Source organism: Plectropomus leopardus, chromosome 20 (genome assembly GCF_008729295.1).
Source record: "Plectropomus leopardus isolate mb chromosome 20, YSFRI_Pleo_2.0, whole genome shotgun sequence".
NCBI classification, from domain to species: Eukaryota; Metazoa; Chordata; class Actinopteri; order Perciformes; family Serranidae; genus Plectropomus; species Plectropomus leopardus.
This window is the reverse complement of record NC_056482.1, coordinates 25749667-25763606: the sequence shown is the minus strand read 5'-3', so window position 1 is coordinate 25763606 and position 13940 is coordinate 25749667. Positions and strand designations below refer to the sequence as shown.

General features: G+C 42.0%; 1 pseudogene; it reads left to right on the top strand.

Annotated features, from left to right (window-relative positions):
• Positions 1 to 1460: 1460 nt before the first annotated feature.
• Positions 1461 to 11000, top strand: LOC121960121 (annotated as a pseudogene).
• The last annotated feature ends 2940 nt before the right edge of the window (positions 11001 to 13940 follow it).

The following is a 13940-nucleotide window of genomic DNA, read 5'->3' as shown; positions in this document are numbered from 1 at the left end:
ACACTTCAGAGAAGCTGACCAACAGTTTACAGTCTAAAACGCATCGTAACTGGACTCAGTTAACAAGGGCAGCGAAAAAGTCACCAAAAAGAGGCTGAAAACACAAACAGATACTCAAAATGATCACAAAGAGACTTGAAAACAAAAAACTAGATGCAGCTCAAAGCAACCAGAGATTAAAAATGATCACAAAAAGACTTAAAAAACAGAAGAGGCTCAAACAAACACTCAGACACTCCAGTGCCAGGTTTCTGCCAGGATGCCACACATCTTAAGATGAAAAAATGAATTATTTTCAGCACAATACATACTTATTATTACAGTCTGGGCTATTTCAATGATGACTCTTTAGTTTCCACAGTGTATTTTAGACTTATTGTAGGAGCTGAGCTGCAAATTCACTGATTACACTCAAATACACAATCTGGACTACATTTAGGACACATGCATCAACACACACACAGTTATCACAACAGGAAGAAGAAAAGAGACTAAAATGCACTGAACAGCCCCTAAGTGATTAATAACTAACGTTTGCTTTTAAACTGATTCTTGTCAGACTCGGCTCCGTGTACTCGCGGCCGCTCGCTCCCCGCCTCCGCGTGCTCAAACTCTTCACGTGGTAACGGTTCTCACGCAGCTGATGTGCAGATCAGATTTTTTACACTGATGTACACAGTGAAGCCCACCACTTCTCCTTCTTGATATCATTCCAGTTTCACAACAGTCAATCGAAGATTATACGTCATGTTTTGGCGGCGCAAATGAGCATTTTAACCCTTTAAAACCTGGAGTAACATCACTTTCCTTCTGCTGCTTCCAGACGCCTTTCACAAGTATTAAAATCGCACTTAAACTCTGACCAAATTGGTGCAACTTCTTTCAAAAACATGGGAAAAAAAAGGCAAAAAGTAACTTGATGAGAAATGTTTCACAAATTGAATAACCATTAGAGTTTTATATTTTTTCTTTGAAAAAGTAGAAAATAGAGAAAAAGCTATATTAACAATTATCATAATGATTTAAAATGATGTTGTGACTTTCTTTTTTCTTTTTTAAATTTTTTTTTTTTTTTTTTTTTTAAACAAATGTCCTACTGGGTCATTTCTTCTTCCATTGCTCACTGCCATTTCCCATGTTTTTAAAAGAAATCAAGCCAATTTACTCAAGTTTCAAAGGGTCAACACAATTCCCGTAACAGACCAAAAGCAACTAGAAGGAGATGTGAAACATCACAAAAATGCACACAAAGATAATCTAAATCTAAAACTCACATGGTGCTCAAGTCAACAGAAAACCACACACAGTTATTACTATTTTTATGAAAGTAAAAGATTTAAGCACTTCTACGTCTGCCTCAAAGGGAGGCTGTGTTTGTTCGGATAATCAAGTCCACTATAAGAGGAAAACTTTTAAAAAATCCTTTTCATATTCTGACGTGATACACAACATGTGAGGACATGTCACATGCTGAGACAGGTGGAAAAGTCTGAGGGCATGTGATGGACAGGTAGAGGACAACAACAGAAGGGCCGGAGAAAACGTCACGGCAGGGAGGGACAGAGAGGCAGGATGTGACAGATCAGATGTATTTTAGTCAGCCTCCTTCAGATAAAGACTGAGGACAGCATACGTGATGATCAGAGCAGACGGGTGGACGGACAGAGAGACGGGCTGGACATGGATCACCAGTTGGTGCTGTTGCTGTGGCTATGGAGCTCAGGTAGGACTGATTTACAGATGATGTGTTATAATTGAAGTATTTGACTTGAAGTGAAGCTAAAATATCACAGATTTTTGTAGCTGGAGTTCCCACAAAAAACTCCCGTCTGACCAATCACGAGCAGCCCCACTGAATGCCAGCGCATGGATTGGCACATACACCTGTCAGTCAGAGTCAGAGCTAATATTGTGCTTAAGAGCTACAGGGGTGTTTTCGTGCTGCTAGAAAATGCTCTACAAACAATCGGAGCTCAAATCATATGCTATTCTTTATCTTCTGATTTCCCCTCAGGAGTCCAGGCTGAGGGAAAACATGTGTCAACAGGTAAAGAGAGAAATAAGAAACAAATACAGAATCATTAAAGCAGAAGTCAAGTTCTGGTTTGACCCTTTATCAGTTAAATTACCTTCTTTTACTGACGACTCTGGTTTCTGTCCAGAGTCAGTCAGGTTGGTGGGAGGAGGCAGTCGCTGTGCAGGGACACTGGAGGTGAAACAGGGAGACTGGAGACCAGTAATGCTCTATGAATGGACCCTGAAGGATGCAGCCGTTGCCTGCAAAGAGCTCGACTGTGGCTCTGCTGTTTCCGTCCGAAAGAGAGGGTCCTTAGGCAGATCTGTTTGGTGGATTAAATCAGACTGTATTCAATCTGGATCTACTCTAAGAGAGTGTGCTATATCATATTCCTATTCCTACATCCTGGATCTCACCTGCTCAGGTAAGCCCATCCACGACATCATTAATGACAACATCTAGGGTATTAATGAACCAAAACCTAGACATGGCCTTCCCTAATACAAGCATGAAGGAATCTTTCATAAGAAAATTGCAGAGAAGAAGCACAGAGGAAAGCATAAATGAAAGAGTCATGTAATGGGGTCACCAGCATCTTCTCAACAAGAAACACAAGTACAAGTACAAAGTTGAATCAGGCTTTGCCCTATCAGACAGCTTATCAGAGCCAACTCTATTAGAAATTGGCAATAGACATAGCTGAGTCCACTATGTCTGAGACCAAGACAAGACTGAGTCAAAATGCTCCCAATTCTGAGACGAGACCAAGACCCTCTACAAGCGGTCTTGAGACCAAGACCATATCAAATACACTGACATTTACCATCTTCTATGTTCCTTTGTTAATGATGACCTTTTGTTAAAAAAAATCTGAGTCCAGTTTGAATCACTCGAGTGCTGCCTCAGGACAGCTTTTTATTTTGTGTCTGGTGTCCTTTATCACTTGCTTTGTTATCTTGTGTTATCTCCCCAGACTCGGTCAGGCTGGTTAATGGGACCGGTCTGTGCTCAGGCAGACTGGAGGTGAGGTCTGACCAGTCTAACCAGAGGTGGTCCTCGGTGTGTGAAGCTCACTTTGACCTGCAGGATGCAGAGGTGGTCTGCAGGGAGCTCGGCTGTGGGGCTCCTTCGGTCCTCCAGGGGGCGCTCTATGGAGAAGCGGAGGCTCCAAAGTGGACCAGAGAGTTCCAGTGTGAAGGCCACGAGTCTGCTCTGCTGGACTGTAGAAGCTCAGAGAGAAACACCTGCTCACCTGGCAGAGCTGCTGGACTCACCTGCCTCAGGTAGAAGAGGAGCTGCAGCTTTCATTTGCTTCATTTCTGTTCTGATGAAACTCACTTTGTTCTTTTGACTCTCTGGTTTGTGTTCAGAGTCAGTCAGGTTGGTGGGAGGAGACAGTCGCTGTGCAGGAACACTGGAGGTGAAACAGGGAGACTGGAGACCAGTTAGAGACTTTTTATGGCTCCTTAAAGAAGCAGCTGTTGCTTGTTCAGAACTGGACTGTGGCTTTGCTGTTTCTGTAGGCCAGAGACAGTCCCCGGACAGATCTGTGTGGTCAATCAGGGGAAAATGTGTTGAGTCTGGATTTGCTCTGAGGGAGTGTGTGGAATCAGGTTCATCTTCCTCCATCCTGCATCTCACCTGCTCAGGTAAGGCCATCAGTGACATCATCAATGACATCGCCTATTACAGTGATGTGCCCAAGTTGACACACCCATGTACAAGACAGAGGGGCAGCCCCCTCCCTTGAGCTGCTGCCTCAGTAAATCAGTTGCTGAATGAACCAAAATAAATATCTGTATACGAAACCATAAATATCTGCTGCTTCAGGAGTCTTCTGGGCCAACCAGACTGAAAAGACTCTTTCTTTAGTTTGACAGCCTTTATAATGCTGCATTTCCACTTCATGGTTTGGCTTGCCTCAGCTCAGGTCACTTGGTACCAGGCCCTTTTTCTCTTCTTTGTTTTCCACTGCGGATAGTACCCCTCAGTGTAGGCAGGATTCTTAGCTGGACATCATGCGACACAGTGTGATGTTGACATCATTTTCAGCGCCCTGCTGGACCTGCTGACCTGGTCAACTGCTGGATCCTTTCATCAGAAACCAAACAGAGGAACGTCTGCAGGACAGCTTTTTATTTTGTGTCTGGTGTCCTTCATCACTTTCTTTTTTATCTTCATTATCTCTCCAGACTCTGTCAGGTTGGTTAATGGGACCGGTCTGTGCTCAGGCAGACTGGAGGTGAGGTCTGACCAGTCTAACCAGAGGTGGTCCTCGGTGTGTGAAGCTCACTTTGACTGCAGGATGCAGAGGTGGTCTGCAGGGAGCTCGGCTGTGGGGCTCCTTCGGTCCTCCAGGGGGCGCTCTATGGAGAAGCGGAGGCTCCAAAGTGGACCAGAGAGTTCCAGTGTGAAGGCCACGAGTCTGCTCTGCTGGACTGTAGAAGCTCAGAGAGAAACACCTGCTCACCTGGCAGAGCTGCTGGACTCACCTGCTCAGGTAGAAGAGGAGCTGCAGCTTTTTTTTGCTTCATTTCTGTTCTGATGAAACTCACTTGATGCTTTAACTGATGACTCTGGTTTGTGTTCAGAGCCCAATGATGTCAGGTTGGTGGGAGGACACAGTCACTGTGCAGGAACACTGGAGCTGAAATGTCAGGGAGACTGGAGACCAGTAGGTGACCCTTACTGGAACCTGAAGGAAGCAGCAGTTGCTTGCAGAAAACTCGACTGTGGCGCTGCTTTGTCTGTAAGGAGAACGAGGTCGTTTGGCAGATCTGTGTGGTGGATCAACTATGTCTGTGTTCAGTCTGGATCTGCTCTGAGGGAGTGTGCAGCATCACATTCCTCTGCCTACACACTTACTCTCAGCTGTTCAGGTGAGCCCTTCTCTGACATCATCTATAACAGTAATGTAACCAAGGTGACACAAATACACACAAGGTATAATCGCCTCAGACTGTCTCTGGCAGCCATGACAGAGTCTGATTTGCTACTGCCTCAGTACATCAGGTGCTAAATGCACCAAGAGTGTATGTATGAAAAAATACACGGCTGCTGCTTCAGGGCATACAGCGATCTGCAACTGAGAGCAAAAGTCTTTCCTTACGATTTTTTAAAAAATCCATGTTCGTATGATAACATTGTGAGAACGATCTTCGTTGCAAAAACAACCAAAACTGCTGTATTATGCATGGCACGTCAGTAGCTGGTGTAACTTTGTAGTGACACACCATAGAAGAACACCAGGCGCATGCGCAAAGTGTGGCCGTGACGTCACCGTCCTAACAGCACGCACGCTTTGAAAGTTTGCATGAAGACAGAAGGGGTGGCGTTGTCAGAAGATTACACTATGGAATCCGGTTCAAAAAGTTTGTATTTTCAGGCCCCTGAAACGCCGTTGTCATGTGAACAAAAGGCCAAACCGGAACAAAAGTTTAATTTTTCAAGCAAGAACTGTTGCCTGGTGAACGTCATTGTGATGGTAGAGTTTCTGCAGTCTGCGGTGTTACTAAGATGTGTTCTGTAGTTTGTGATGAATTTATGTTGGAATTGTTGTGAGTCCAGTTCAAATCACTGAATTTGTTTTTTTCATGACAGCTTTTTATTTTGTGTCCGGCATTTCATCTGTCTCTATTTTATCTTCATTATCTCCCCAGACTCGGTCAGGCTGGTTAATGGGACCGGTCTGTGCTCAGGCAGACTGGAGGTGAGGTCTGACCAGTCTAACCAGAGGTGGTCCTCGGTGTGTGAAGCTCACTTTGACCTGCAGGATGCAGAGGTGGTCTGCAGGGGCTCGGCTGTGGGGCTCCTTCGGTCCTCCAGGGGGCGCTCTATGGAGAAGCGGAGGCTCCAAAGTGGACCAGAGAGTTCCAGTGTGAAGGCCACGAGTCTGCTCTGCTGGACTGTAGAAGCTCAGAGAGAAACACCTGCTCACCTGGCAGAGCTGCTGGACTCACCTGCTCAGGTAGAAGAGGAGCTGCAGCTTTCATTTGCTTCATTTCTGTTCTGATGAAACTCACTTTGTTCTTTTACTGACGACTCTTTTGTTTAATTTCAGAGCCTGATAGTGTCAGGTTGGTGGGAGGAGGCAGTCGCTGCGCAGGAACACTGGAGGTGAAACAGGGAGACTGGAGACCAGTTAGAGACGTCTCGTGGAACATGAGGGACTCAGGTGTTGTCTGTAGGGAGTTGGACTGTGGTTCTGCTGTGTCTGTAAAACAGAGAGAGCTCTCCCACACATCTGTGTGGTGGCTTAAATCTGACTGTGTTCAGTCTGGATCGACTCTGAGGGAGTGTGCAAAGCCAGTTTTGTCCTCCTCCATCCTCAGTCTCACCTGTTTGGGTAAGTCCATCAGCAGCATCATCAGTGATATCATCTATGACATCATCTATGACAGTAATGTACCCAGGTTGATACATACACAGGCCAGAGAGGCAGCACACTGTCCAACAGCCATGATTGAGTCCAATGAGCTGCCGCCTCAGTAAATCAGGTGCTAAACGCTCAGTGATATACACCTGCTGGCTGTTGGAGTGAATAACGTTGACCATTTTGTTATTATGCAATATTCTGCTAAGGACCCTGAGTCCACCAGGGGTTTATTAGTATCTCCACACCCACGCAGCATCACTCTCTCTGGGCAACTCCTTAAAAAGAGAGAGTACAGCCCCTCTTCATTTTCATCATCAATGCCTTTTTTAATACCTCCTTGCCTTGAGCAAGAAACAAGATTTATTCCTGATTAAGAAACTTGATTTAAGTTTCAGCTGGGAGACATGGTTTTAAATGTGTGGTCTGAATGACAAACTCTGATAAATAATAATACCTAGATACTTATATGCTATGAACATTTCAATGTCTACCCCTTGGGCAGTTATGACCTTCGGAAGATTAGCTGTAACTTTTTTCCATTTGAAAAAAAAACATGACTTTGAATTTGTCTGCAAGTAAAACAAGCTTAAGTTTAATTAAATGGGACTGAACAACATCAAAAACAAACTGAAGGAGCTCAAGAGTTTGTACCACTGAGGGGGGTGAGCAATAGATAATGGTGTCATCTGCATATAAATGGAAAGCAGCATTTGATAAACTGTCACAAAGATTATTTCCATATATGATGAATAACAGTGGACCTTATATGGCACCCTGAGGCACGCCCTCTGATACAGGGACTTAGGTAAAAAGTAGGGTAGGAGGCCATTCCTGGGCATGTTGGCTATGTTGGCTTTGCCCACCTCTTTACAGCCTTTCATATGCTTGAATCACCTGTTAACGTTGCTGTAGTCAATGGGATCATCGCTGCACACATTTCCAGTCTTTTTTGACAGCTATGACAGCTCTCTGCTTCTGACAAACCCCAAGAACCTGCAATTCCTGAATCCAACAAAATTCTTTACATTAATCTCAAGAAGGCCCATTCAGAAATGTGTGTGTAAAAAATTAAAAAGTTCGAGACAACTATCTGCTTGAAACTAGGTTGGGAGCATTCATTTGTTAACTTTCCTTTTGTCTTCTGTTATCTCTCCAGACTCTGTCAGGCTGGTTAATGGGACCGGTCTGTGCTCAGGCAGACTGGAGGTGAGGTCTGACCAGTCTAACCAGAGGTGGTCCTCGGTGTGTGAAGCTCACTTTGACCTGCAGGATCAGAGGTGGTCTGCAGGGAGCTCGGCTGTGGGGCTCCTTCGGTCCTCCAGGGGGCGCTCTATGGAGAAGTGGAGGCTCCAAAGTGGACCAGAGAGTTCCAGTGTGAAGGCCACGAGTCTGCTCTGCTGGACTGTAGAAGCTCAGAGAGAAACACCTGCTCACCTGGCAGAGCTGCTGGACTCACCTGCTCAGGTAGAAGAGGAGCTGCAGCTTTTTTTGCTTCATTTCTGTTCTGATGAAACTCACTTTGTTCTTTTGACTCTCTGGTTTGTGTTCAGAGCCGGTCAGGTTGGTGGGAGGAGACAGTCGCTGTGCAGGAACACTGGAGGTGAAACAGGGAGACTGGAGACCAGTGAATCACAATGACTGGAACCTGAAGACAGCAGCTTTTGCTTGCAGAGAAATGGACTGCGGCTCTGCTGTTTCTGTAGCAAAGACAAACAGTTCCTCAGTCAGATATACGTGGCAGATCTGGTCTTCCTGTGCTGAGTCTGGATCTGCTCTGAGGGAGTGTGTGGAATCAGGTTAATCTTCCTCCATCCTGCATCTCACCTGCTCAGGTAAGTCCATCAGTGACATCACCTATGACATCATGTCATCCAACAGCTGTCTGTCCCTGTGTTTGTTAGAAGACATCAGGTCCTTTTTTTCAGTGGGGATGGGGATCGTTAATTTTTACTGGTACTGACTGAGACTTAACCCTAACCCTTAACAATCAGAGTCCTTATCGATACTTTTCTATTATTTGGTGTAAAAGCCAAGACGACAATAAGTTTTTAACAGAACTGCTTTTACTGTCCCTTTTAATTTTGTTTTTAGTGATTAGGATATAAATTATTGTATTTTAATGTAAATATTTACTTTGAAAAATCTTCAGTATCATCAGTAGTTTTAATGATGTATTATAAGATAATTAGAGCTCATAATAGGGTGTAAAACAGGTTGTAATTCTATCTCTACTATCCATTTTATTTCACTGGGAAAACAAATTTCTCACCCAAACAACTGTTTTATTCAAGTTTCTCAAAACTAAGTTTTCTTATTCTCAATGTTACATTTCAACACATCGTGATGACGTTTTATTTACCCTTAGTCATTTTACTGAGCCGACCTTGAACACATCACAATAAAACCTTCTGCAGTTTCATTTATTGAGCTGACATACTCTCAATCTGTCGACTTCAACTGGGATTTCAACACAGGATTATTATTTTTGCCTGACAGGACTTGTGCCGCAGCAGCTGGTGGAGCCGCAGGAGTCTGTTTTCTTCTTTACCCCAAAAGGTGAGGCATTTAGGTTTTTGATGCACAGTGGATGTATGCAGACCTGTGACTGGAGTTAAACGACGTGACTAGACTCAAGATGTGACGTCATAGGACCCACGGGACTCTGTAGCAGTATTAATAAGCTCAAACATTATTGATTTTCAGGTTTTGAAAATAGCGGATCTGGGTCCTCAATGGAACCAGGTTTTGATCCCCGTCCGTTTTTCAGTTACCATTTCTTTGAGAGCTTGAGGGGTTGAATGTGACGATTCATCCTCTGTGTTTACAGACCTGCTGCTTCAGCCCAACATCTCAGTGTCCTCCACCATGGACGGGGTCTCCGAGGACCAGCAGCAGGGGTTTCGGGTGAACAGGGGCTCCAGCTTCACCATCAGCTGCTCCATCCAGCCGCAGTATCCAGGAGGCTCCTTCCAGCTCAGCTTCGCCTCCTCCAACTCAGCACACAACTACACCCAGCCGGCTGTCAATCACTCTGCCCACTTCCTGTTTCCTGCTGCAGAGCCCGCCCACCGAGGAAGCTACAGATGTGATTATCACGTCTATGTTTTCGCCCATAACTTCTCCTCTGAGAGCCGACTGATCTCTGTCGCTGTGTCAGGTAAAGTGACTGTCTACAGCCAAACTAAGCGTAGACGATCAAATGTTATTGTGTTACATTTCATACTAACTAAACTTATACCAAGTTCAAAAATGGCAACAGCAAACACTTTATGGACGGCAGCAGCCAGCAGATCCTTGAATCCTTGCAACTATTTTACTTTGCTATTTTTCGACGCTATGGCCTCTTCTGCTGAAGCGTGACTTCTCTACGATAGAGAGGCACTTCTCAGCGCTGACCCGCCTGTCGGTCGGGTGTGGAAATGGTCGTGGAAACGGTCTGTGATTCTGAATCCTGCTTCTGTCTGGTTGCAGTGAGACGGTGACCACGCTGAGTGATTTTAGACCTAAGTTTGTGTTTAGTGAGAGCTGCTGGACTCGTGTGATGTTATTTGATTTGCTGTTCTTGTGTTTCGTGAGCAGATCCGACACCTTTTATCATCAGAGCGGTCGTCCTGCCGCTGATTCTGCTGGTGGTGAACGCTGCCCTTTACTTCTGCTGTAAGGTACTGACACATCTCTGACTGAAATGAAGAGCTCAGTCTGTGTTTACTGAAATAAAAAGAGTGACGCAGGCCGTCTCCTCTGTGTGCTGACATGTCTCTCCAGGCCAGCAGGGGGCAGAAGCCGGTCAGACAGGAGAACTACAAGCTGGATCATTAATACCTGAGTGTTTCTGCAGCTGAAGGAGGGCTGACCCAGGAGGAGTAACACCTCCCACGAGCTCACCGCACATCCAGTGGACTCAACACACAACCCTCCATCAGGCTCCCGTTAAACAACACCGCTGAGATTTTTATTTTTTCTGTCATATTTTTCTCATTGTCATCATGAAAAGACTGAACGAACAATGCGTTAATGTCTTTAATACTTTCTGACTTCCTGTCAGCTCAAAGAACATCGGGTCTTACTAAAGACGCACATCTCTAAAGTTCACTTAATTCATTTTAGAAACGTGGAAAGGCAAAGAGCAACTCAAGAAAGTACCCAAAAATAAATTTGAAAAACAGTATTTAGAGAAAAGTACAAGAAATTAGCAAAAAAGAGACTTAAAAAAAAAAACGGAGAAAGAACGGACAGGAGGTGCTTAAAAATTTTGTAATCATGACAATCGTGCGTTTTTCAGCGCTGCATCTCTCCTGCTGCTTATGTTCACTATCTTTTAAAGCCCGGACCTGACCTTCATGCTTTGGAGATACACATCCATAAACGCCCTGAACATAAAAAAAAATAAATAAATAACAATAAAAATAGGAAAGTCCAGGCAGATGACAGAGTCTCTGCAGAAAAATACTCCATCACTCACTGCTTACGGGTCATGAGAGATGACTTTTTTAGGAGGATATATATCGTAGTATATCTTGAAGAACTCTGATTTCGAAAGAATTTTGATCAATTTTGTGATAATTTTTTGTTGCTTTTTTTACAGTGACTGCTTTTACTCATTTCCTACAAATTTTGCAGAGAATTAATTTATTTTTTGATTAACTATTAACTATTCCACTTTATTTCATAAGTATTTGCTTGTTTTTTTATGAATGATTTTGCTTATTTTTTTAATCAATGATTTTATTAATATTTCACAAGAATTATTTGTCTTATTTTTTATGAATTTGCTTATTTTGCATATTTCATAAAAATGTTCTTTAATTTTATAATAAAGAAATGTACCTAATTTTGTTGTAAAGTATTTTGCTTTTTTCATGTAAATTAGCTTATATTTTTCAGTGGAGTATTTTGCTTTTTTCAGGTTGATTTTAAGTAATTTTATGATGAAGGAATTTGACACGAAACATCCTCCTAATTCTTTAAATAATTAGAATAAAAACACAAATAAATAAGCTGAGGCATCAGGAGCCTTTGAGGACCATAAACATTAAAAAATGATTAAAACATGAGAATTTAATTCCACTTGTAAAAGACGTGAAGAACTTCTGCTCAAAACCAAAAACAAGATGGAAATGTTTTCCGTGGCAACAGAAAACATGTATACAGAGACATTTAGTACTTTAATGAAATATTTTAAGGGTATTTTGAAGTCAGTCCAGGCGGATCATTATTGCTTGTGGAAAGGGCGACACCATGTGACCGTCTGCTCACAAACACTAAACTACCAGAGCCAAACTGAGCGCCATCAGGAGACGTTTACACTCACCGGAGCAGATCTGTGTTCGAACGTGAGCCAAATATTCCGGTTTCGGGTCTCCATAGTTGCTGTTGAATCGGGACTTTTGTTTGCTGTGAAAAGAAAAAGATTAAATGATTAAGATCACTTCATTAAATTTGTCACTGTATTCTCCTGTGTGCGAATAAAACTGCTTTAATGAAATATGAAACTCTGGGAATAAGTTGATTTTAAGTGGTTCACAAGACTTTTTGGCTTTTTTCCTCATAGATCTGATTACTGTCAGAAAACTGTCTCTTAATTATGAGCTACGGATGTTGTTATAATGAGAAAAGTTGAGAAAAGTTACGGTTCGTTGCTCTTTGAGAAGACAGAGGCATGATGAAGCTACACGATTTAATGAGCTTTTATTTCCTCCTTCTTCATGTCTGCAGTATTATTAGTAGTAGAGGTAGTAGTAGTATGCATCTGCAGAGTCTAAAAACTGTTTTGGTTCAGGAGCAGCCAAACCAGAAACAGATGCTTAATGGAGACAAATGACAAACATTTAAACTCACACCAGATTCACAATGAGCCGCGGACCAAAACAGCCCAAATACTCAGATACCACACAGAAACACCGACATTTATTCCTAATTATGAGACATTCAAATTTCATTATTAAATATAAGGTCATCATTCAGAGACATTGAAGGAATGATGTGCCTGAAAATTGACCATTTATTTATTGATAACTCACCGCGTGTCACCTGGAATTAGTTATGTTTACCACAAAAAATACAAAAACGATGCGAACCACAGAGGGAAATTTAATTTTAAACATCAGTTTGTGCAAACTCTTTTAAAGCAAATGAGTGTTTGAGAATGTGGTGTCAAACTAGAATTATTCAGAGAACAATTTAAAGTGTAATATCAACAATTTCGGTCATAATTACCATAAAGATGGGAGTATTTCTTACATCTCCTCTAAGGATTTGTTTGTGTTGTGTTTGGATTAATTCAAGTTGGAAATGTTGGGGTTTAAATCCTGGCAGACGCGGTGGTGTGCAGAGGTGAGTGTGTGCTGGAGTTAATGAAAACTAAAGTGTGGGAGGGGGAGATGTTTATCAGCCCGCTGACCTCCAGGCTACTCAAGTCAGCGGAGCGGTTCAAGGTTCACTGCTTCCTGTGGTTAAAAAAAAACCAAAAACGCCACGATGGAAACGCAGTCGCCTCCAGTAACGACTCTCCGATCACTGACTCACAGATAAGACACACAGATTTTTCCAGGTCTCCAAAAACACTGCAGCTGGTTCACAGCGCTGACCACAGGCGCACATTCAGGGAGACGTTAACACAATCTTTACTGTTGGAAAATAACCCAAAAATTCAAAACAAGATAAGAACAAAGAGTCAAATGCTGCACACGAGAAAACTGCAAATTTCAGTTACAGTGTTTTATAATATATCATCTTACAAAGACACGCTTTCACATTTTCTGTTTCTATAACATTTTGATGAATTTATAAAAAAGTTCTTGTATCTGCTTACAACAACCTTATATTTTGCTATAAAGCATTTATTAAGTGTGTGTTTTATTATTTTAATGAATAATTCCTGCTGTTTATGCGCCTTTGATTACCGATCTTTGGTGCTAAATTATTCAATTTTATAACTATTGCTTATTTCTTTTTCTTTTTTTCATAAGATTTTTTGCTTGTTTTTGTTTTGTTCAGAAGATTTTTGTTTAGTTTCACAAAATATGATTTTCCTTATTTCATATGAATTTTTCTCAGTGTTACAAAGAGGGAATTTGTTTATTTTGTGATGAAGGTTTTAGCAAATTTAAAAAGAATTTTGCTTTTTTATTGAATTGTTTTTTCTTATTTGAAAATAATTTTGCTTGAGTTTGCAGGGAAGGAATTAACTTAATCTTGCGGTAAAGGATTTTGCTTATTTCAGATGAATTTTATTTAATTTCTAGATGAAGGAATTTGCTTATTTCTTACTGACATTTAGATATAAACACACCCTCATAATTCAGTTAATAATGTTAATAAAAATATGAAGGCATAGCCCTATGCCTTCAGAGATCATAAAGATTATAAATAAAATGAATAAAATGAGAGGTTCATTTCACACATAAAGGACGCCACGTCATTTTTAATTGTTTATATTTTTTGACTACAGATTTCTGCTGCTTATTGTCATCAATGAGTTCCCGCGCCTGCTAATTTATTCAGTTTTTGTTTTAAATTCAGTGTTTTAAGTTGCTTTTCTGTTTTGAC